Genomic DNA, 26,577 nt, shown 5'->3' with positions numbered 1-26,577 from the left:
GCTCTGATCCTCCATCCACTTCAGTACACCAGAATCAATTACTTAAGTAGGTCTTGAGGTTTCCCTACTTTGGTAAGTTCAAGCCACGGAAAAACAAAAAATATAATTATATTAATTTACATTGCAGGCAATTAGAAGATCCCATAAACATTTCAAAATATATTTCAAATGTAGCTTCTGTCACCTAAGAGTCTCATTATATAAACAAATATATATAGGAAAACAGGAAAACAGGAAACTCACTGGGTGACCTTGGGCAAGTGGCATGCTCTCAGCCTCATGGGAAGGCAATGGCAAACTTCTTCTGAACAAATCTTGCCAAGAAAAATATATATATTGGCAATAATACTTGAAAACTCCTGGAAAACAGGAGAAATCCCAGCAGATTGGAGGAGGGCAAACGTTGTCCCCATCTTCAAAAAGGGGGGAAAAGAGGATCCCAACAATTATCGTACAGTTAGTCTAACATCAGTACTAGGAAAGATTCTGGAGCAGATCATTAAACAGAGAGTCTGTGAACATCTAGAAGGCAATGCCATAATCACAAAAAGTCAACATGGGTTTCAGAGAAAGAAGTCATGCCAGACAAATCTAATCTCTTTCTTTGATAAAATTACCAGCTTGGTAGATGAAGGGAATGCTGTGGATATAGTATATCTTGATTTCAGTAAGGCCTTTGACAAGGTTTCCCATGACATTCTTGCAAACAAGTTTGTAAAATGTGGGCTAGACAAGGCAACTGTTACATGGATTTGGAATTAGTTGACCAGCCGAACCCAAAGAGTGCTCAACAATGGCTCTTTTTCATCCTGTAGAGAAGTGACCAGTGGAGTCCCACAGGGCTCTGTCCTGGGCCCAGTGTAATTCAACATCTTTATCAATGACTTGGATGACAGAATTGGGGGTATACTTATCAAATTTGCAGATGACACCAAATTCGGAGGAATAGCTAATACTCCAGAGAACAGGATCAGCACTCAAAATGATCTGAATAGACTAGAAAGCTGGGCCAAAGCTAACAAAATGAAATTCAACACAGAGAAATGTAAGGTACTGCACTTACGGCAGAAAAATGAAATGCACAGATATAGGATGGGGGACACCTGGCTGAATGAAACTACATGTGAAAGGAATCTGGGAGTCCAAGTAGACGATAAGTTGAACATGAGTCAACAGTGCGATGCGGCAGCTAAAAAGGCCAATGCAATTTTAGGCTGCATCAATAAAAGTATAGTGTCCAGATCAAGAAAAGTAATAGTGCCACTGTACTCTGATTTGGTCAGGCCCCACATGGAATATTGTGTCCAGTTCTGGGCACCACAATTCAAAAAGGACATTGAGAAACTGGAGCGTGTCCAAAGGAGGGCGACTAAAATTGTGAAAGGTCTGGAAACTTTGCCCTATGAGGAACGACTCAGGGAGCTGGGGATGTTTAGCCTGGAGAAGAGAAGGTTAAGAGGTGATATGATAGCCCTGTTTAAATATTTGAAAGGATGTCATATTGAGGAGGGAGCAAGCTTGTTTTCTGCTCCTCCAGAGAACAGGACCCAGAACAATGGATGCAAGCTGCAGGAAAAGAGATTCCACCTCAACATTAGGAAGAACTTCCTGACAGTAAGGGCTGTTCGACAGAGGAACACATTCCCTTAGAGTGTAGTGGAGTCTTCTTCCTTGGAGGTCTTTAAGCAGAGGCTGGATGGCCATCTATTGGGGATGCTTTGATTGGATTTCCTGCATGGCAGGGGGCTGGACTGGATGGCCTGTGCGGTCTCTTCCAACTCTATGATTCTATGACGCTATGATACACACACACACACACACACACACACACACACACACACACTAAAAACTATGGAGTATCTTTTTGGCAAGAAAAAAAATCTAATGGAAAAATAACATTTGTCGCAGTTTGCCAATCTTCCATTGAAGCAGCTGCCACTGCAGACTTCATGCTGTCTCATATTGAGGTTGTTTCACCAATCAACCACTCTAAGGCTTCTCAGCCCTTTAAAGCATTAGAGGATATTGTGCACTGCCTACCCTTTTTTATTTATTTTGTCATGAATGTGCTGCATGCGAGCAACCCCTGGCCACTTCTGCTGAGACCTGGATAGAAATGCTAAGTGCTCAGATCCATCCAGCTTCCTTTCCTTTGCTACCTTATTGAATGTCTGTCTCAATGATCTCTGCTCTAAGTGACCTATTTCTACTTCTCCTTTCACTCTGATGGTTTGACAGTTCTACCTCAAGTAAGGCTCTCTGAACCACAGGGTTGCTGGAGGATCTCTGGAAGAATCAGAGTGAAGGATGTGGAAGATGGGGAGCAGAGGTTGGAAAATTACATTTGGGGGCAGGGATCCTCTTGATGACTTACACTCGTGTATGACAATACATACAGAAACATTGTACAATGTGTTTGCACTGTGTGCAAATGCTGCTGGATGGTACTGTACACAGGTTCACCACTCCTCTACCCAAATAGTCATTGACTGGATGGGGTCCAGAAGAACTCTATGGCATTGTCACCTTCTCTCTGGGACCTTCTGTGGCAGGATCACCTATACACCTGCTGTGTTAAACAGGCTCTCGCTCTTAGTATAAGTGTTATCTACAGTACAGAATCTCAGCACTTTGACACCACTTTAAAGGTTATTGTTCCCTCTTACAGAATCCTGGGAATTCTAGTTTCACTCTCCTAAACTACACTCTAGTACTCTACAGTGCTAGAGATATCTCACAGAGCATTCTAAGTAACCCCCCCCAAACTACAGATCCCAGGACTCTGCCGGACAGAGTCATGGTCATTGAAGTGCCTATAATTATGTAATGTAGATTCTGTCTATGACTTCCCCACCACCATCACCCGCACAGTTGTGGGCACTATAACTCAAGAAAGTACTTTATGCATTCGACTATGAGTCAAACATATGTATAAGTCGAGGACAAACTTTGGGGACAAAATTATGGATTCTGATATGACCCGTGGATAAACTGAGAGTAAAACTTAGGGGCAAGTAACAAAGGATGTAAAAAATGAAGCAAAAGAAAACTATGCCAAAGAACTTTAAAAATTCAGTCAGGCTGTTTGTGTTCACCCTAAATGCTGGATGGATGAGGAGGGAACTATGGTAAATTATGGTTTTACAATGTATGGGAAAAGGTGATCAGGCACAGGCAGTTCTAAGAAAATGCACATGTGTAAAAAAAAAAAGGTGAAAAGGAAAAGCAAGGAAAATGGCAACTACATTAACTTTATCTTGGTAACTTTGCCTGATTTTAACCCAGAAAAACTGACAAACATAGACAGATGTCTTATTGAGATCCTTCAAAGCCTGATTCTTCTTGGCGCTCCTTTGAGAGGAAGCTCCAAAACACTGTCATGCCACCATTTACCCACCCAGGCATTCAAAAAGCCAGAAGTAGTCCCATGGCAGAGAGAGTGAGGGACGGTGCTTCTTTTAGTTGTTCCTGGGACAGACCAGGTTCTCAGCTTTTGCCACTCTACTCAGAAAAGAGGTTGGTTCCTTTTTTTATAGGAGTTAATAAACAGCACTTACATTGATCTGTGGATAAGATGACCAGTATTTTTTGAGTCACTTTTTTTCTAAAATTTCTAGACTTACACATGAGTATATAGAGTGATTTTTCCAAGCTTTGGTGGGAATGATTCATCATCAGCTCACAGAGACGAAGGAAGCCAGCAAGTACCAGGTTACAATCCACTGATTCTTACATCAGTTTTGGGGCAGCATACCCTAGTTTAGCCTATACCTTCATCTGCAGTATTTGTTAGATATACCTATTCCTAGTGACCCTTGGCACCTTCATTTAGACTTCTATATTTCCTTATGTATGTGTAGAGCCTAGGAAGTATCCTTTCTTATTTTAAAAAATAGCCATTTACTAGTTATTCATCATCTTCCTTAAAATACCTTTTTTGGTGTTCATTTTTATTTAGAAGTAGCATATGACATTGTGCTGCATGGCTTTATTTATCTATTTTAAAATAGATTTAAAGATACAAATATGACTTCCAGTCCCCTCAAATGACACCCTCCAAAGCAAGTAAAACTAATATTAGTTTGTTGTGGCCCCAGAGTTCACTGACAGTTAAGATTAAATGTCTCACAAAACTACATTTCTCAGCATTCCATAGCATTGAGACAGGGCAGTTAAAGTGGTGTCAAGCTGGATTATTTCTGCAATGTAATAGAATCAAATACTTGTTGTTGTTGTTGTTGTTGTTGTTGTTGTGTGTGCCTTCAAATCATTTCCAACTTATGGCGACCCTAAAACAACCCTATCACTGGTTTTCTGGGGCTGAGAGTATGTGACTTGCAAATAGTCACCCAGTGGGTTTCCATGGCCAAGAGAAGAATTGAATCTTAAAGTCTGGAGTGAATTCAACAGTTCACTGACACGGGCTGAATCCAAGTAGATTCTGATCTACCTTCTGCAATCCCTGGCTTATACAGAGCACATACTGAAGGATGGGGATCTTTCGAAGATGGAGTGGTCTTCATCTTCTACAAGAAGCTTCTACTATCCAGCTACAATTGTAACTATCAAATGACAAGAGGGTTTTGTTAGTCTCCTTTCTGCTGTTCATCGGAATTAAGGAAGTACATCTAACTCTCCAGTCCCCAAGCATATCCTGGCAACAGAAGCATTTTCCACCTTTCCACAAAGAAAAGACAATAAGTAAAGGTCAGGAAGAGTTCATAGCTAAGACTATGGATGATTAAAGTGAAGGCAAAAGATGGAAGTGAACAAAATTAATGATAGTCTGGGAGAAAGCAGGCACTTTAGCTATCTAACTATAGAGCAAGCAAGGTGAAAGAAATGGGAGGAGGATAGGAGCAGCAGAAATAAAGAAACATGAGGGAGGGAGGAAGAAAGGGAGGGAGACAAGGTTAAAAATACCCATATTGTTGTGCAATTGCTGCTTGTCTTATTCTGTGACACTTGACATCAACACTACTATGGATTATAAATTTGGGATTGTATAAAATAATATTAATATAGAGCTTGGAAAAGTTACAATTTAGAGTACAACTGCCAGAACCCCCAGTTGCCATCCTGGCTGTAGCATTCTGGAAATTATGATTCAAAAAAGTAACATTTTTGGTTCAGGGTGGTGGTGATGGGAGACAATGCCAAGCTGATGGTTCTTCTAGAAGACCTAATGACAATATTATTCAGAAGACCTAATGGTCTATTTTCTACAGATTTTCTACAAAGAATATGGAAAGATTACACCATCGTCCAGCCCTCCCTCTACTTGGGAGTAAGGGTACAAGCAGCTTGGAAAGGGCCAGAATTCTGAGCTAAACATGGGTTGACTGGCACATTTTGCTGGCACATTTTGTCCTCCCTTTCCCACATATCTCTAACACAAGGTGCTTAGCATCCAAAGTTGTTCTTGTTAATTTCTGTCAAGTCAACTTTGACTAATGGCAATACTATGAATGAGAGAACTCCAAGTCAACCCATTATCAATAGCCTTGCTTGGTCTTGCAAACTCAGGGCTTCCTTGACTGAGTCTATCCCTATGTAATGTGATCTTTCTTTTTTCCTAAGCACCCAAAGCCAGCCAAGTTATTTTGTTACATGAGGCAGAAAATCATGTCTTCCCATCTGTGGAAGAGTCAGTAAGGTAAATAAACATTGGCTGCCCTTTTGGGATGCTTGCAGCCTAGAGTGATCCCCTCACTCTGCTTCATGTTAGGCCATCCTTCAAATGAAGGCACATTGGAGCATCCAAGCATCACTCTGAGGATCTGTTTCAGGACAGAAGGTCTGCTTGTGGCTTGGCATACTTATGCTGCTTGTCTCCACCTATGTAAATAAACCAAATGTAACAAATTACCCAAAAATCTCCCATCATCTGACTTCCAAGTGGAGACTATACCCAGGCAGCATCTCCCTATACCAAGAACTGAGCACTTGTCTTAGGGGCACAAGAAGCATGTAATAATTTAGGGAGGAACGATCCTTGGGGCAAGCAGGGAGAGGAAAGAAGCAAACTCCTGCTGATTTCTAGTAGTTCTTTTCTTCCTATTATCAATTATGATTTTCAAAGTCCATTGATGTAAGCCACAGTAATCAAATTGGTTTAAAAGAAAAACAATCCATTTCTACTGTGTGAGGAAGCAACCTTAGGACTGGTGTTGACAGCAGATTGTCAAGTGCTCCATGATTCCTGTTTAAACAGCAGCTCTTTGCCACCATGTCTTTCACTGAGAATTTGGTGTTGGAACTGTTACAGTTGCTCTGGCAGCTCCTCTGTCTTACCCTAGTGGTGAAGTCTTGTTTTCAGGGGGTGACTGGAACCTCAAACTATTATTGGAACCTTGAAAGGCTCTATCATCAGCATATGTTCCAACATTTCACAAATCAAAACCAGGACATGTATGGTCACGCAACATCAGAGTGTGGTCAAGATGGCAAAAGTTATGCATGAGGAAGAACAGACAAGCTAAGAAGATTCTGTCCTCTTCACTCTTCTCTCTCCTGATCAATTAGTCAAATGCAAACTACATCTGCATTTTGAACTCAGTTTGAAGCAATAAAAGTAAGATGAAGACACAGGACGAAAATGGAAGGAGGAAAAAGAAAATGGGACATTTTAAAAGGGATATGATATAGAATTAATTGGGACTGTTCTTGCCAAATCTGGACTGTTGGAGTGTATGCCAGAATGTGCATTTTTAAAGCAGTCCCTAGTGACTATAGATATGGGGGGAAACTTTGAGACAAGATAGAAATCTGATGTGGGAAACAGATTTATTTTTTTAAAGAATCCTGTATCCCTCTCCATGAAAAAGTCAGAATGGTAGTGGGGGAAGAATACATTTTAAGGGTTACAGATTGTGAGCAGCTGGCAATGCAGCTGAGTGGAAGATTCAACCACTGAAAAAGACTTACCACAATTCCCAGCCATGTTAATAAAATATGTAGATTTAGTTACAGGTCTCTAGCTCATAAATTTCCAATATGGCCCTTGGGTATCAAACTTGTCCCCCATCCCTGTTCATAATTTAAGACTACAAACTACATGAAGAATGACAGTGCCCAAACATTTTCAACATGTAAATCTTGATTTTGATACCCTTACTTTGGAACTAATTCCCAGTATAGCTGAATAACTTTGTTTGGTAATCCCAACAGAAAATAATTGAACATCAACAATTTCTCTGTAAAACAGGAATGGGAAAGCTTTGGCATGCCAGATGGTTTGGAGTGGTTGTTATTGTTGTGTGCATACAAGTCATTTACAACTTACAGTGACCTCAAGGTGAACCTATCACAGGCTTATCATGGCAAGAATTTTTTCAGATGGAGTTTGACATTGACTTTCTCTGAACCTGTGAGAGAATTGCCCAAGGTCACTCAGTGGGTTTCCATGGCTGAGTGGCGATTTGAATCCTGCTCTCCCACAGTCTTAGTCCAACACTCAAACCACTAAACCATCCTTTCTCAGGGTCCTTTAGCACTAGCAATCCTGAATGGAAGGACTGAAGTCCAAAACATCTGCAGAGTCATATGTTTCCCATCATCGCTACAGAGTAGGTTAGAAGGTTGTGGGGTGTCTGGGAGTTAGTTTTCTGGTGAAAATGTGGGAGAGGGGCTTCTCAGTAGCTTCTCCTGAGCCCTGGAACTCCTTTTGTAGAAAGGTTAGACTGGTAACATCTTTGCTGTCTTTCCACAGGCAGTTGAAGCCATTTTTGTTTCAGTGGGTCTTTAAATACTGGCTGCTCAAGAGGTATAGACCTTGCATAATGTGTTGTATTGTCTATCTGTTGTTTTCTGTTTAATTGCTACCTTTTCATTGGGTTTAATTTCATTGATAGTTTAATTACTTTTTCTACCTGCCTATGAGGAAAAAGTTTTAGCTATGCTTGTTATGTTGTAAACCACAGTGAGTCCTGGACTGGGAAATAAGTGGGGGGAAATTGTTGTTGTTGCTTTATTATCCGAAACAGTATTCTTCAGGACCACTCCATAGGTTTTTCCAGGATGATTTATGAGACTGATTTGATATAAACTGCAATGGATCTTTGGTATCCATTGGGGTTTGGTTCCAAGACCCTTGTGGATATCAAAATCCATGAATGCTCAAGTCCCATTAAATACAATGGCATAGTAAAATAGTGTCCCTCATATAAGATGGCAAAAACAAGGTTTGATTATGGAATTTATATTATTTTTGAATATTTTCCAGCCATGGATGGTTGAATACAAGGATGAAAAATTTGTGGATACAGAGTGCTGGCTGTAGTCATATTCCAGAGGAGTAGCCACATTTGTTGCCTCAAATGCAAAAGATTACTGGTGTTCCTAGGAGTGCATCTCTGTAATGGACCCTTTTTTCAGCAAAGCTGGCATTCAGTTTGAAGGACTATTTGTAAGCTTCTGCTCAAATAACATGAATTCTCAGTGCTCAGGACCTGGTTTTGAGTCTCAGGAATTTGGACCCTTTTTTCTGTGGTCCTCAGGGGGAGGAGGAGGAATCTCAGGTTGAGAATTCTTTGGAAAGTATGTGTGTTTTCCTCATGTATTGGATTTTATGATTTTGGTTTGAGCGACATACTCTGTGCAACTGTGGATGATGCTTAACATGTCATGCTTAATGACTTCACCAGGGGCTGCCCTTTGTAGCATTACCCTTGCAACAACCTCAGGGCCCTATCCCTGTGACCTTACAAGGAAACACTCCAAAGTCTTGGATTTTGGCCCTGAAATATAGTCCTTACTTGGTGACCCTAAAAGAATAATCATCCACTATTGTCTACCAACACTGTGGAGAAAATGTAGGCCTGAAATAATGTGGATCACACCACAGACTGATTTAGTACAGCATTCTGCTCCCTAGGTGGCCAGTTGATGTCTGTGGGAAGCTCTCCAGCCACAGTACCATTTGCACAATGCCACGTTCATCGTTGCATGTTCTAGTAAGTGGTATACAGACCCACACAGATTGGCAACTCTCCACTAAATCCTGAAGAAGCCAATTCCACTGTTCTCTGGAATGTGTCTAGAGGAGGGTGACCAAGATGGTTGCTCCAAGTCCTGTGAGGAATGGCTTAGGGAGCTAGAACACAAACTACAAGAAAAGAAATTCCACTTAAACTTTAGGAAGAACTTCCTGACAGTAAGAGCTGTTTGACTGCAGAATAGACTGCCCTAAGGTGCAGGGAAGGACCCTCCATTTCTGGAGAGTTGAAAGAAAGAGAGCATTTCCGTCATTGTGATGATGCAACTGTATAGCAAAAGAACACAGCTGCAAATATTAAATAAAAACTTCTATTCTACTCCACACCCTCTATGTTGATTGGTTCTTGCTGACCTTGGTGACCCATAAATACTTCCAGGCAATATTCTGGGGGTAGGGAACCTGATGATGTAACCTTTGCCTTTAGAATTTCACTTTCAAACAGTCTTCTAGATAGCAACTGGCATGGACAGCACTTTTCTCCCCTGCAGTCTCAGATAGCAAGAACAACTTCATGACATCTTGGTGCATGTGTTTCACTTGCTTAGGGCCAAGAAAAGACCAGAAAGGGAAGGGGGGGGGGGGAGAGAGAGAGTTTTAAGAAAGGCAAAAGCATATTCAGAGTGGGAGTATGAAGATGCCTTAAAGAGTGAGGAGATATGCCATTTTAATATTTTGCGGAGGGAATACAAACATTATTAAGACCAAACTGTCAACACAGGATATCTTCCTTCCAAACATCTTAAATGAAGTGTTTTGCTTCACCCTACTCCTTGGAAAGTTGGGTTTTCATTGAGATTAGGGTTCCCCTCCCCACCATTGAATTGTGGAAACATTTAATCCTATCCTCTCATAAACTTTGTGTGGGGGTGGATGTGCACGCCTTCAAGTTGCCTGTCAACGTATAGTGACCCCATGAATTTTTAAAGATTTTCTTAGGCAAGGAATACTCAGAGGTGGTTTTGCTAGTTCCTTCCTCTGAAATATAGCCTACTGCACCTGCTAATCATTGGTGATCTCCCATCCAAGTATTAACCAGAACTGACCCTGATTAGCTTCCTAGGTCAGACAAGATCTGATCCCTTTAGTATATTTAGGTCCACACATGCTACATTCCTAATACAGTGGACACTTGTTACACGCTGAGGTTTGGTTCCAAGGTTCCCCATGGATAGCAAAATCTGTGGATGCTCAAGTCCCATTAAATATAATGACATAGCAAAATGGTGTCCCTTATAAAAAATGGAAAATCAAGGTTTGATATTTGAAATTTATACATTTTTTGAACATTTTCAAACTGTGGATGCTTGAATCCATGTATAAGAAGGGCCAACTGTAATAATCAGGTTTCCTGTGCTGACATGGTTTTTAGACATACATACATAAGGTGATTTTATTACCTTAGCTGCACGAATAGGGCAAGGGAACTGAAAAATACTTCCAGCCGCTAATAAACCCTTGTATTTTCAAGTATTAGGATAGTCACAGGATCCAAAAAATACTCAAGACAGAAACACTGCTCTCCCCACCCATCAGTGGAGCAGCATGTTTTTTGTCAAATCTATAAAATAAAATTATAAGTTAAAATATGCATGTTTTTATGCTTATAAGTTAAAATTGGTTAATAATCCAAGCCTAGTCTACTACCAGGGTGCTTTTAGTATATTCCACATTGGATCCTGTACAAGGAGAAAGGCAGGGTATAAATTAAATAAATAAATACACAAAGTAAAGATTCTGCTCAAAAATTCTGTGCCAGATGTGTTTCTGTTTTTTTTAAAAAAAAAAAAAAGCTTGAACTTGAACTTTGAAGTCATCCCTGTTTCCATACACACAGACACCCTCACACAGAGATCCAGTGCAAAGGTTTTGAACAAAAATCTACTTTGGTGTAAGCTAAATGTACCCTAGAGGTCAGGTTAGGATTAAATGAATAAGTCTTGATTTATAAGCACATGAGCTCACAGTGCTTATAAATAAGAGCCAACATGGTGTAGTGGTTTGAGCAGTGAACTATGACTCTCTGGAGAACAGGGTTCGAATCCCAGCTCAGCCATGAAATCCACTGGGTGACCTTGGGCAAATCATACTCTCTCAGCCTCAGAGGACAGCAATGACACGTTTCACCTTAGGATCACCACAAATCTAAAATGACTTGAAGGCACACAAAGACAACAGAGCTCACAGCAACACATCATTTTACACACACACACACACATATATATGGCCTGCAACGGCAAACCGCTTCTGAACAAATCTTGCAAAGAAAACCCCATCCTACATTTGCCGTAGGATCATCATAAGTCAGAAACTACTTGAAGGCACACAACAGCAACAGAAATAGTATATTTGCTGAAAGGTCAGTAGGGGAAATGGGAGGTGAGCTTTATAACAATCACAGTACCTGAAAAATGAAAAAGCATGTTGACTTCCAGAGGTGAACTGTTTCTTGGGAGGCTCCTTTCCTAGCAGAAAGTGTAATAAGCAGAATAAGGTGAAATTCTCAGTGGTGCTATGATAATGTAAATAGCATCAACTGTATTTTAGCAATAGCAACAGCAATTTACATTTCTATACCACTTCATAGTGAACTAAGCACTCTCTAAGTAAGTGGTTTACGATGTGTAAGCCAATTGCCCCAACAAAATGGGCACTCATTTTACCAATTTACAAAAGAATGGAAGGCTGTGTCAACCTGGAGCCCTGCAGGGTTGAACTCATAACATTGTGGCTGCAGTACTGGTATTTAACCACTGCCATTTAGCCAACTATTGTTGTCACAAAAACTGTGTTGTTGCCTCTGGTGAGTAAAAAGGGCAGACAAACAGCCAGGCAGGGAAGGTTTACTACTCCAGAAGGAGCTTGGTTTGGTTTTGCTTTCAAGCCACTGATGAGCCACCAGCAAGGATATGTGTGGGCAGCCAGGCTCTTAAAAATGTTGCCTATTTGTGTTCATGGACATATTTATAAGGCTATTCAAAAAGTTGTGAGAATAGTACAGCATACTTTTTTATGTGGGATGGATCTAAATGGCTTTATTTCATCAAATATAAATGTGAAGGAGGTGCACTAAAGCTTTGCCGATAGTCAGTTGTTTATGGCAAGGTGTTGGTAGGTTATGCCTGGTATTGAAAGACTAGTCATTGATGAAATGAAATGTAGATTTTTTAACATACTTTTCAAAAGTAATTAGAGATACTATAGTTCCAAGGCCCTGAAGTAGTTTGTTCTTTTTATAGTTACAATTTTTTGAAATAGGTGCTGGCCTGTACAAAACATGTTGCTCACATAATCATCACTGGGGTACCCACAACAGAGCAGGAGCCAGCAATGAAAGCCAGAATAAGAGCCAAAGTAGCCTCCTTGAATCCAGTGGTGGAAAAAGACAGGATATAAATTGAATAAATAAAGCAAGAAAGCATACATGCAAGAGCCCACTGTACTTTAAATAAGCTTTCCAAGGTTATTAAACCTACTTTCAAGGATAGGGTTCACCATCTTGGACAACTCATTTTAAAGTTTAGAGTACAGGCCAAAGCAGATTCACCCTGTCATTGGGGAGGTGAATCTGCTTTGGGTTGAAGTCTGAACTTTAAATCAGTTGATCAAGGTGCTGAAACTTACACTTCAAAGTAAGTTCAATAACCTTGGACAGCTCTTTAAAGTTCAGTGGGCTCTTGGTAATCACTGGGGTTTGCTTCCAGGACTCCCTGTGGATACCAAAATCTTTGGATGTTCAAATCCCATTAAATACAATGGCATAGTAAAACAATGTCCCTGATATAAAATGGCAAAATCAAGCTTTGCTTTTTGGCATATATATATATATAAATATTTTCAAATCATGGATGGTTGAATCACTGGATAAGGAATTCATGGATATGGAGGGCAGACTGTACAGGCTGACATAGGAGTCAACAACGGCTATTGCATGTCAGCAGCATGAGCCAGCACTTCAACCATGTAATATTCCTCCTCCACTAATTATTGACCCCACACACTCCACTGTACATATAGAAGTGATTAAAATGTTTATGGTTACATTGCAAAAGAAGTGATATTATCTTTCTTTAAACTGCAGTACAATGCAGTTACACCTTTTCAATTGGAAAAAGCAATTAACTATGCATAAGTCATGTTATTTTGTTTGTTAGTTTGTTAAAACACACATATTTTGTCCTATATCAACATCAGCATCAACACCAACAATATCAAGGTGGTGTACAATAAAATCTGTTTAACCAATAATGTAAGACAGTAGAAGATAACACAATAGACTACATCCAGCTCAGATGTAATGTACTGTCAAAATAAAACTTTTTGGGCAAGGATGTGTTTATGAATTTCATACTTGTACCTGGCTTGGCAGAGAAAAGAAGGGGATACCAAGGGATCTTGCTTGAGCCACCTGGCAGCTGTCTGAACAGCAGGTTGGCTACCTCAGCTAAATGTAATGATCAGAAATGTGAAAAAGGAGAGAAGGAAGGTTTTTTAGTTCAGAGTAGTGCTGTTTCAGTTTGGTTCCCTTGAACATTAGCCATTCAGACCTCAACTGACTGCAGTGAACAATGTGGTTGTATACCACCACAAGAAGCACAGCAGAGCAGTTCTATTTGCTTGATAGGAAATGCCATAATAAAAAGGGATGTATTTAATAATGCTTTGTGGGCTAGCAGGCTGTTTAATTGGCTGAATCACCCAGTGGGAGTGCTCCTTAAGCCAATCAGAGTGCGGCAGTTCGATAAAGCCCCGGCAAGCAACACTGCTGCATCATCCAGCGTAGTCTCCTGAGAACGATTATATCATTTGCAATAATCAGATAACCACAGGATCAATGCAATGGGTAATGCTGTGCTGGAGCGTTGCCTTTGTGTTTCAGGTTTCTGTGCTGCCACATAGATTTTCATCTGAGTCACTGATTCTTATTATGGTTGCATTAGCTTATGACTGCCTGCTCATTTTCTACCAAGAGGCCCCTTTCTATAGGGTTCTTTTCCACTGGATTTGTTAGACTCCCATGAGGCTGTCTAAAGTCAGTGATGGCAACAACATGTTGCATAATGCTTCCATCTGCTGCTACCCGACCCCAGATGTGGCTACTGTTTCACCATTGGTGGAGCAATGGAGTGTGGGTAGCCTTGAAAACCAAAATTGCCTTGATTTTAAGAACTATTAGACCCAAGGATTATAGCTACAAGAAACCTGAATTCTATGCAGAACTTAGATAGTTATTCTTTGGAGCTACAGCTCCAAAATCCCCAAGTCAAATTGTCTGGGAAATTTTAGGAGATGCAGCCCCCCACCCAAAAAAAAAATTATTTTTCAGAACTCTGCATACTATAATGGTAGTGGGAGCCCATTGGCCTAAATGACAGGAAGAAAATTTAAAGCACTGGATATTTGCAAAATGTCCCAAAGCATCTGCACAAGCAATGGGTAGGAGTTCACATGGTAAAGTTGTATCCAGAGCACACCATTGGGATGTAAATCAGACTTGGTTCATCTTTCTCTCATAAATGAGACAACCTTTCCCCTCTCCTTGATATGGATCACCATGAGATAGTAGAATTTTTGTTGGAGAAGTCTTGGAGAAAATCTAGGCATTCTCATGAGTGATTTCTCATTTGGAAAAAGTGATAACTTGTTGCTTTGTGAAGTCAAAGGCTTTCATGGCTGGCATCCATAGTTTTTTGTGGGTTTTTCGGGCTATGTGGCCATGTTCTAGAATAGTTTGTTTCTGCTGTTTCACCAGCATGTGTGTCTGGCATCTTCTCTGAAGATGCCAGCCACAGATGCTGACAAAATGTCAGAAACAAACTCTCCTAGAACATGGCCACATAGCCCAAAAAACCCAAAAATTACGTGTTGCTTTGTTTCATGGGCTAGTAAAAACAGGAGCATTTAATGGGTTGTTTGTATCTTTGTAATCCACCAATCTGTCCTGTGCACTTCGTATGTGTGCATTCTCAGCTGCACAAGTTAGAAAAGACAGTAGTTTTATACAGAGATGGGAGCTGTACATAAACTCCATTCTGAGCAAATTGCAAACACAACAGGAAAAAAAGTAACCATCTGCCATCTCCATCTCTTGCTGTCAACACTGAGATACCTTGAGGACATTAGAGAATCCTTGAGGTGCTCATCATGCAGAGAATAGCCAATATCTACTCAAATCACAGCAATAATTAGACTTCTGCTTCTCTCTACTTGAAAATGTGGTTGGAGGATTGCATAACTGATTGACCCCCCCCCCAATGTTAAACCAAAACAAAATGCAGTTCACTTCACATAAGAAAATGAACAATCAGGAAGAAGGACTTCCACCTGGGCTTCATTCTAGCATGTTGCTTTCTATATGTGGGGGTTTCTTTCCCACATGGGAAAAGATTCAAATATTTGCATTCCACCAGCAGCTGGAGGTTGTACAGCCCAACCATTTTTATATGTATTTATACATACATAATACAATTCACAACAGACAGCATGATGTAGTAGTGTAAGTGTTGGACTAGGACTAGCCTTGGGCTAGTCATGTACTCTCAGCCTAAGAGAAAAGCAATGGCAACACACAGGCACAAACAAATCTTGCCAAGAAAAATCTTACAATAGGGTTGCCTTAAGTCAGAGTCAACTTAAATGCATGTAACAACAACAATATTCACATGCCCTGTGTTAGGAGTTCTCTGGGCAGCTTGCAAATTAAAATCAAATTGAAATAATAACAAACATAATGAAATACAGCACATAAAACACAAATATAGATTTGCTTTAAAAACAGAGCAGAGGAGAACAATTAAACAGCATTGAACAAATTAAAAAACACATGGATTAGGAATAAAAATTCACAGAGCTAGAACAGTACATTTCAGAATTTATGTTTATGTTGGGAATTTATTCTTTGTTATTATTTATACAGCCCCTTGACTAGTCCATAAAGAGAGAGTGTGATGCACAAATATTCAAAATAAACAAACAGTAAACCACATATAAATTAAAAGTACTGGGGAATCTTGTTTTAAAAATAGATGGTGTTGGGACAACATTGAGGAATATGCCAGCTTGACCTCTCTGTTTACACCATTGCACATCCTTGGAAGAATGCAAAGGGATGTTGTAGGTCAACCAGTTTCAGCGGGTTCTTTTTAGTCCGTGCGCCGGGTGCCATTGTTGTGCCATTGGTGAACTCGCACACACCAATGATGCATGCACATCGCGGCATCATTTGGACGCTGTGCTATGCCTTCATCATCATGGTGGCCCCCATGTGGGAGGGGCTGTGCCATGATGGTGCCGGTGGTGTGCAGTAGGGCTCGGGAGCATGCAGACACTCCGCACTCCTGAGCCCTAAAATCAGCCCCAGACCACCGCTTTCTGGCAGTCTGTACTGGACCAATGTTAAAATCACAGGCCTACATTTTATCACAATGATGTTGTTGTTGTTGTTGTTGTTCGCAATTAGATGGCCTGGAGGGGTATCCATGTAGGCAGAGGCCATTCCTTTTGGTCATGGGAGACAAGGAATCCAGGAAATAAAATTTAAACTCCATTAGCAGCACAAAAACTATCTGACAATGGTAATCTTAAGTCCCTACTGTTCTTCTAAAACAAATGTACACCTCTACACTTGTTCTGACGTTTTTTGCTACTTAGGATGAAAGGTATAAGTGCATTTTCATAGTACAGTACATGGTGCAAATGGGAGTTCCTTTTGCACTATTCTCTACTGCAAGGTTGGAAAAGGGACTGTGCAGTCCCCTTTCATGCTCCCTTTCACGCTGTTCAACATGGTGTGAAAGCTGTAATTGATCAGCCAAGAAGGAGGGGGGAATCACAGGGAAGGGACATTTAGTTTTTCCTTGCCCAGTTTCCCACCACATTGCTGGAGTGAACAGAGACTGCAGCCAGCAGCAAGAGGAGCGAGAGGGAGGGAGATGGGCTTAAGGAGATGCAGGAACAGAGGAGGCCTTGTGGGTTGTGTCCAGGCTTCAATTGGAGGCTTTACAATGTACTAAAATTGTCAGGTCTAAGCCATCACCGGCCCAAGACAAACAAGCATTCTTTTGGTGGAGAGACTCAAAACCTGTTTTTTATGCCCTGAAAAGATATCAGAAGTCATTTATTTTTAGTATGTCTTATGAATTTCTATGAGGCCTGTACAATGGGATTCATGACAAATAAGACACCCGCTTTAACAGGTAGAAAGATATGAAACTGGAACTAATAACATTTTGGGAAGTCTTATTAAAATGATATCTCTCTAACATAACTGACATATGGAGGAGGAGAGACTGTAAAATGGTACAGACAGTGTTCAGATTTCTGCCACTGATATACAAGATGGCTTCAGTAAAACAAGAGAAGCAAAGATGGCCATGTCTTTTTTCCTTTTTTTTTCCGCATTAGCTAAATATTGCATATCATAAGAAACAAATACTCTTCTATCCTTATTTCTTATCCATGAGATTTAAACCTCCCTCATCTTCTATAATGTATTATTTGGTCTGTTACCATTTACATGCTTACATTTTCTACTTGGAAGATGTATTAAAAACCATTTGGTTTACTGCATTGTCCTCCCTCTTGATCTCTGGAGTTCAAAGTGGCAATACTATGGGATGTGGCCTCATTATGCAATAACTAAACAACTGCCACTCCTTCCACTGCTACTACTACCACTACATGCCAATATATGCCTTCAAGATGCCTTTTGACATCACATCAATCTCATATATAGCCCACAGCTCCTGTGCTGATCTCCCATTCAAGTACTAATCAGGCCTGACCCTGCTTAGCTTCCAAGATCAGGTAGAATCTAGTGCCTTGAGGGTATTTAAGCCCTCCCTCCTGCTGCTGCTGCTGCTGCTGCTGCTGCTGCTGCTGCTGCTGAAGTGCTGGAAAGCTAGATGATTTACAAATGAGGGGAAAGGACAAGATCATGCTCCAGGCTTGCAGTCTACATACAAGACATAGAATCATAGAATCATAGAATCGTAGAGTTGGAAGAGACCACAAGGGCCATCCAGTCCAACCCCCTGCCATGCAGGAACTCTCAATCAAAGCATCCCCAACAGATGGCCATCCAGCCTCTGCTTAAAGACCTCCAGGGAAGGAGACTCCACTACACTCCAAGGGAGTTTGTTCCACTGTCGAACAGCCCTTACTGTCAGGGAGTTCCTCCTCGTGTTGAGGTGGATTCTCTTTTCCTGTAGCTTGCATCCATTGTTCCGGATCCTGTTCTCTGGAGCAGCAGAAAACAAGCTTGCTCCCTCCTGAATTTGACATCCCTTCAAATATTTAAACAGGGCTATCATATCATCTCTTAACCTTCTCTTCTCCAGGCAAAACATCCCCAGCTCCCTAAGTCTTTCCTCATAGGGAATGGTTTCCAGACCCTTCACCATTTTAGTCGCCCTCCTTTGGAGACACTCCAGTTTCTCAATGTCCTTTTTGAATTGTGGTGCCCAGAATTGGACACAATATTCCAGGTGGGGCCTGACCAAATCAGAGTACAGTGGCACTATTACTTTTCTTGATCTGGACACTATACTTTTATTGATGCAGCCTAAAATTGCATTGGCCTCTTTAGCTGCCGCATCACACTGTTGACTCATGTTCAACTTGTGGTCTACTTGGACTCCTAGATCCCTTTCACATATAGTCTCATTCAGCCAGTTGTCCCCCATCCTATATCTGTGCTTTTCATTTTTCCGCCCTACGTGCAGTACCTTACATTTCTCCATGTAGAAGTTTGTTTTGTTAGTTTTGGCCCAGCTTTCTAGTCTATTCAGGTCATTTTGAATGTTGATCCTGTCCTCTGGGGTGTTAGCTACTCCTCCTAATATGGTGTCAACTGCAAATTTGATAAGTATGCTGCCAATTCTGTCATCCAGGTTATTGATAAAAATGTTGAATAACACTGGCCCCAGGACAGAGCCCTGTGGGACCCCACTGGTCACTTCTCTCCAGGATGAAAAGGAGCCATTGTTGAACACCCCTTGGGTTCGGCCAGTCAACCAATTACAAATCCATGTAAGAGTTACCTTGTCCAGCCCACATGTTAGCCACTGTGCAAAAATTCTACACAATAAGCAAGAAATATTGCATGTGTCCAGAAAACAAGAGGTAGCTGGCAGCTTCCGTCTCAGAAGAGCAGTGAATCTGCTCTGGGTTTTACTCTGAACTTCAAAAGATCTATCCAAGGCACTGAACCTTATATGTAAAATAGTGACTTTTTAAAAAAACCTGGAACAGATTCACTGCCCTGGTTAGATGGAGGTCATCCATAATACATCAGATATCAAATTTCCACCCACTAGAGATCAACAAATACACTAACAATTAAATTCCTGTTTTTGGCCCAAATTGCCTTTACTCCTGAGAATCCAATGGCAGAGCTTTCCTCTTTTCCCCTAAATAATCAGTTACTTGCCCTGTGGGCATCTAGTTCCTCTGTAATATCTGCTCAGCTGAAGTTATGAGTCTGACAGCAAATAGCAGCCAATGTTGATTATTATTTCTATATATTTCAACTGTAATCTTGGGGGAAAGCCAGGCTATTAATAATGGCCAGAATCCTATTGGGTAGTTATGAATACATAACTGAGAGTTACATATTTGTGAATGTTTTGTATTTATGATCTTTACGTAGTCCCTTGTTTAGGAAATATGTAGGGACTATGAAAGTCCTCCAATCCTTACTTACTGGACAGCAGCTGCAGTAATGGGGGAATGTTCCTCTGTTGCCCAGAAGCATCTAACTAATGTTCTCTCTCACACTTATATACACACATACGAGTGATCTCCACTATGAGGGAGGACTGCAATAGGGACCTTGTTTCTGCCTGTCACAATGGAGATTCTTCATGTACGAGGTTGGGAACCTTTGTCAGATGCTTCCACTCTGACAGGGGAATGGACCACCATCAATCGCAGTGACTGTTGATCAGAAAGTGGGGATTAAAGGTGCTGAGCTGAGATTAATTATGTAGCTACATAAGTACCATGGTTATGTTGCAACATAGTGCATAGACGATTCTGGCCAATGTTAACAGCAACAACAAAAACAGTAGAAGTACTAAAACTGCTTTCTGCAGGCCCAGAAATACATCATATACAAACAGTTCAGAAAGTGTAGTGGGAATGACACTGATCGCTATCACAATGACACAACAACTTTGGGTATTACAATGTATGGGGCCAACTCATAGTTTCTTTGAGTGGCCTACCAAGGCCATCCCAGATTCCATTCTGGTCTCTGTCAGGATCTCCCACAGGAAAGAATGAGTAAAGCAGAGAGAAGTGGTTCCCACCACCACTATTCATATTAATTCTGCCACCCCCAACCTTTCTTTTCCCCCCAGAAGGCTGATTATTTCATCTCTGAAGCAAACAGTGTTTGATACTTTGTGATTGCTGGAACAAAAGTGGAAAAAGGAAGACACCAGGGTATTGCTCCTGCTGCTGTAACTTCAGATGTATGTTATGATGAGAAGAAAAAGCTATTGTTTCACCCGACCCACTTCCCTGTGTGGTAGAAAGTCCCTGGACAGCTTTACAGAGTCAGCTTCCTTGTGAGAAGAGAGAAGAGGTTACAGAAGGCTCTGTTGTTTGATCATACCTGTCTAATTACACATCTCTGAGTGGGATCAACAGACAGCAGGTACAGTCAGCTGTCTGGTCCCACTTGGTTCAACAGTCTCTGCTCATCCTGCCTCTGCTCATCTTCATGGCACCGTGCTCATATCCTCCAACTGTCTCAGTTTGGAAAGACCAATCTTGATTAATCCTCCCTCATCCCACTTTTTCAGCTGCTTTTAAAATATTCCAGTTTTTCCCTCCACCTCCCACTTTGCATCTTTGTCCTCAGTGTACTTCCACTTGTGCAAAATGAGTTCAAAGTGCAAAAGTAATTTGTGCTCAGTTAACTCAAGAGGGAAGAGGAGGGATGAAGTCTTCTGCTTCCCAGTCAGCTTATGCAAAAGCAAACTGCTATATTGTCTCCTAGCTTGCTTGTTCTGCTTCATTAATAACCTTTGCCATCTTGACCACACTCTGATGTTGCTGGCCACAGATTCTAGAGCAGATCATTGAACAGAGAGTATGTGAACATTTAGAAGGGAGTACTATCATCACAAACAGTCAACATGGGTTTCTCAAAAACAAGTCATGCTAAACTAATCTGATCTATCTATCTATCTCTTGATAAAATTACCAGTTTGACAAGGTCCTCCATGATATTCTTGCAAACAATAGTAAAATGTGGGTTAGACAATACAACTGTGAGGTGGATTTGTAATTGGTTGACTGGCTGAACCCAAGAGGGTGCTCAGCAATAGGTTCCTCTTCATCTTGAGAGAAGTGACTAGTGAGATGCCACAAGGTTCTGTCCTGGGCCCAGTGCTATTCAACATCTTTATCAACTACTTGGATGAAAGAACAGAGGGCATGCTTATCAAATTTGCAGATAGCACAAAATTAGGGGGAATAGCTAATACACCAGAGAACAGGGTCAAAATTCAAAATGACCTAAATAGATTAGAAAGCTTGGCCAAAGTTAACAAAATGAATTTCAACACAGAGAAGGAGGAACTTCCTGACAGTGAGAGCTGTTTGACAGTGGAACACACTCCCTCAGTGTGTGGTGGAGTCTCCTTCTTTGGAGGTTTTTAAACAGAGACTGGATGGCCATCTGTCGGGGATGCTTTGATTTTGCATGGTAGAGGGTTGGACTGGATGGCCCTTGTGGTCTCTTCCAACTGTATGATTCTATGATTCTATGGCCTGTTACAGACAGCCAAAATAAAGCTGCTTCGAGTCACAGTGGAGGTATGGTGTTTCAATGATGCATGCGTCCTAAGAGTCCAGAAGCCACACCAAAGCCACACTCCAGTCCTTAGGGCTGGAGCATGGCTTTGGTGTGACTTCTGGACTCTTAGGACGCATGCATCATTGAAACACCATACCTCCACTGTGACTCGAAGCAGCTTTATTTTGGCTGTCTGTAACAGGCCTTTGTGTCTCAGGCCTGGTACAGACCTCCCAAAAAGGGAGGCCTGCTGGCACCTTTTTGCCCCTGCAGGGAAGCCGCAGCCACCAAACCGTGCGGCTTCCCTGTGGAGAAAAAAGAACCTGTGAAAAGCAGGTTCTTTTTGTGCCATGCCAGTTATGCCCAAGTGTATCAATGGCACACTCGTGACGTAATTGGCACGGTGTGACGTGTGGACACTATGCATCCATCATGTCACAATGGCAGCACCATTGTTATGGCACCACGCCATACTAGGGTTAGGGACCATGCGGATGCTGCATGGTCCCTTAACCCTATTACGCCGCCAGCATAGTGTATTTCACCTGTCTGGACCGGGCCTCAGTTTTCATTTGTGAAATGATGGAGGGTATGGAGGCATCCCTTGATCTTAGATTTTGGCTCTGAAATCTCAGGACCTGGGATGTTCCTGACATGGCAATTCTAAATTGACAACATCTCATCATAGTGAGAAACAGTTTGAACAGCAGATCTTCTCAGTCACTCTTCATGTGCTAACTATTGTGTATGAACCTCTTCAGTGACCTTGCAGGACTTCCATGTTCGTGGTTCTTCCTCTTTAAACAGGACTTGTACTGGACAGGCCTTCAAACTGAGGGTGCCTTCAATCTTCTGACATCTCTTGAAATAGAGAACCATCTTCTAGCTACAGAATTAAGCATGCATGACCCCTCTTTGCACCAATATGTTTCTTGTCAAAGCTCAGAGAAGTGACGTTAGTGACTAAAACTCCTGAAATCCACCAGCCAGCAAGACCCTAGTGTTTGCTACTCTGATATATTGTTTAGTCAATATAACATTTCCAAGGCAACTTTCAGTACAAAATATCCCAAGGCAATATACAATTGAGAGTAAAATAAAAATAAAAACCCAAAAGATGGGCCCAGCAATTGTAAAAACTTTGTAATGTCAGCCATAACATCCACCAGAGCTATAACATAAAGCTAAAAATGAGCTAAAATGTACTGAAATGCCTTGGCATTTTTAAAAAATTGTTTGCCAGGCTCCAAAAGTTTACCCATCAATATTTAATGGATGAAAAGCAGAACATATGTGTGGTTAAAATGGCAAAAGTTATTAATGAGGAAGGACACACAAGCTAGGAGTGGCTGCAGTAGTTGGGTTTTGCCTGAGTCTACAGGAAAGTTAAAATTCTTCCCTTTCCTCTTTCCACTGCTGAATTAAATGAGTACAAACTATTTTTGCATCTTAAATTCAGTTTTCAGCAATTAAAGTATTCTGAAGACAATGTGGGAAAGTGGGAGGAAAAAAGAGAAACTGTGGCATTTTAAAACCAGCTGAAAAAGTGGAACAAGAGAAAAGTAATCAGGACTGTCCTTGACAAATCAGGACACTTATAGGATATGCAAAAAGATAACAGAGTTATTACCAGGGCAGCATCCATGAGGAGGGCACCCTATTTATGGAGGACCTCATCTGAAAAGGCTGATTACCATGAACCTTAGCTAAAACAATGAGAATAAGAAAGGATCAATGAAGGGACCTCAGATGAACAAGCAGTTTCATGTGCAAAAGGGTGATTCTTCAAGGGTGGAGATTAGGGGTTCATCTCTTAGCTAAGCCCATCTGTCTATCGATTACTATCTTATACTTTCATTATTTTAACATTTATTTATGCTAGATTAACAGAAGAACAGTAAAAAATTAAAAATAACTACGGTATATCCTTTTGGTTGCATGTTTCGGTTGTATGTGTTGACCTGGGAGCTCAGTGCTGAATTATGGCCTTCAAAGAGCCATATTAACCCAAAATAGTGCTGGATTATGTTTCTGAGATGGCAGTATCATAGAATCATAGCACTGAAAGAGACCACAAGAGCCATCCAGTTCAACCTGCTGCAATACACAGTCAAAGCACTCCCAACAGAAAGTCATCCAACCTATGTTTAAAAAACCTCCAAAAAAGGAGTCTCCTTTATTCTCCAAGGCAGCTTGCTCCTCTATCAAACAGCTCTTACTGTTAGGAAGTTCTTCCTAATATTGAGGTGGAATCTCTTTTCTTGTAGCCTGAATCAATTGGTCTGTGCCCTAGACTATGGGGCAACAGAAAACAAGCTTACTCCTTCTTCCATGTAACATCCTTTCAAATATTTGAACATAGCAATCATGTCCCCCCTCAAATCTCTCTTCTGTAAGCTGAACGGAGCTGCTATCCTGAAGAGCAGGTAACCAAGTGATTTTATAGCACAGGAGGAATGCTGCATTATGGTTTGAATCTCACTGCAGAGTTATATCAATGTAATTCCTGGTGGTGCTATTTGTGTGCCCTTTTGTATGTGCCTTCAAGTCTCCTGTCAACTTACACTTGCATAAGAAGGAATCCAATACTTCTTTATGCATATAGATCACCATTCATCTTCAGTGCAGTGTTACATAAGTACATGACTAGAATGGCCACCGGAATGTCCCCAGAATGACTGAAAAGCTACCTTGCCAATCTCTGTAAATACACTTGCAAAGCGTTGAACAGGATCTTGGTCTGAATCATCTGTGGAGGCCAGCCTCTTCTGGAATTACACTTTCACTCCATGTTCTTTCAAACAACCTTATCTCAAGTCGTATTGCCAGCAGACTTCAAATTCCTCGCACTATGCACCCCTTCAACCTGTTTCTTGTGCTCTTTCCCCATCAAATTAAATATACCTTTTTCATGCTATAAAATTTATCACTTTAATACCACTTGAACTGCATAGCCCTATCCAAAAGGAGCCCTGGTGGCGCAGTGGTTAAATGCCTGTACTGCAGCCATTTACTCAAAACCACAAGGTTGCGAGTTCAAGATCAGCAAAAGGGCCCAAGCTCGACTCAGGCTTGCATCCTTCCGAGGTCGCTAAAATGAGTACCCAGACTGTTGGGGGCAAATTAGCTTACTTGCTAATTAGCTTACTTGCTGTTCACCGCTATGATCTTTGGAATAGCGGTATATAAATAAACAAAAACAAAACAAAACAAAACAAAAAACAATAAAATCCTGGGATTTGTAGTTGCATGAAGTCTTCAGAATCTGCTGCCTGAACAAAATAGTGCCTCATCAAACTCCAAAACCAAGGTTCTGTAAGATGGAGCCATGGCAGTTAAAAGGGAGTATCAAACTGCTATAATTGTGCACTATGAAGGGGTCCTTGATTTTTCCTCTCTCCCTCTCTGTCAAAATGCCAGATCTGTTTCAATTTCAACCCTAATGATTGGTAAGGAGGGTGGGTATCCTACTAAGATGTCTAAGCTCACACTGGTCGTCCATTAGATAGTATCCCTTCTCAGTAAGCAAGGCCTGACAAAGTAGAAGGGAGACTCTGAGTCAAGAGAAAAGCATAGCCCATAGCAATATTATTATAAAAGAAAAAGAAGACATTCTAGCTTAGAAGTCTGGGAATTTGAGGTTGCCTTGCCTAGCAGGAAATGTGGGCCTAGATCAGTCATTCTGCTATTGAGTCAGAACACAGTGTTTTATTTTGTCTCAAATCTCTCCTCTGGCCTTTGGGGAAGGAGAGTAGAATTTGAAATCCCAATATTTGGCAAAGGAAATAAAAACACGTTCTTTAGTTGACTATATGAAATGTCTTTATTTTAATGCTATTGCTGTGTCCATATAGGATCTATTAGCCAGGAAAGTACCTTCTAATTTTTGTGGAAAGATTTTGACTTTTAGTCATAGGATTAATGTGCTCTAAAGCTGTAGCATTAACAATACAATCCTTTACATTTCAGCTCTGAAATAACTGTTGAATAATGAATCAACAGTTAAATTCAGTTGATACAGTGACACTCCTCTAGTTCTCACTTTGAGTCCCAATTTTGGGAAAAGGCAGGATATAATAAATAAATAAATAAATAAATAAATAAATAAATAAATATAAATATAAATATAAATATAAACAAATAAAATCTAATTAGGACTAACACTAGGATTTAGGCCTACAGTTTAATCTTTCATTTTATGAGCCTCTGCCAAATGCGCTCCCTTCTCTTCCTCCAGCCTACCTGTGAGGAGAACACCAGAAGACATCACTTCTGTTTTTTATTGTCCATTAGTAACCAAAGGCTCTTTTGGGCTTATCCCAGCTCATGCAAATCTTGCAAAATTGTTGTGTAACATCCAAAGGCATCCTCTGTATTAAAACTAAGAATTGTGCTTGGTGTTAACCATGGTGTAGCAAAAGAAACCAGGATCCTATCTCTGAATGTTGTTTTAGCCTTTGTAATCCATGTTGCATTACATTGTATTCATTGCAGTATGTTTGCTGGATTTTTGATTGTGCTGTTTTTCATTGATTATTTAGTATATTATTGCATTAACTATTCATATCAGTTAAAATGTGTTTATTGATCGCACTCCAGCTTCACTAGGGACCCCAAAGCAATGCACAAGATGTACAATAACATTCTTTTTTTGAAAAAAATTAAAATCCATATTTGAAAAACAATTTAAAAAGCCAGTTTTAAAATGAAAAGACATATAGTATAATGGCTAGAAATTCAGCAGCAACTGTACTAAATTGACTTCCCTTGGGAGAGA

General features: G+C 40.8%; 1 protein-coding gene across 2 annotated transcripts in view; it reads left to right on the top strand.

Annotated features, from left to right (window-relative positions):
* The window catches only part of CACNG2 (calcium voltage-gated channel auxiliary subunit gamma 2), a 181,532-nt gene that overhangs the window by 38,976 nt on the left and 115,979 nt on the right, over positions 1-26,577 (top strand). The gene's annotated exons all lie outside the window — the stretch shown is intronic.

The sequence above is a fragment of the Sceloporus undulatus genome, chromosome 5 (genome assembly GCF_019175285.1).
Source record: "Sceloporus undulatus isolate JIND9_A2432 ecotype Alabama chromosome 5, SceUnd_v1.1, whole genome shotgun sequence".
Taxonomy (NCBI): domain Eukaryota; kingdom Metazoa; phylum Chordata; class Lepidosauria; order Squamata; family Phrynosomatidae; genus Sceloporus; species Sceloporus undulatus.
This window is presented reverse-complemented; position numbering and strand designations above follow the sequence as displayed.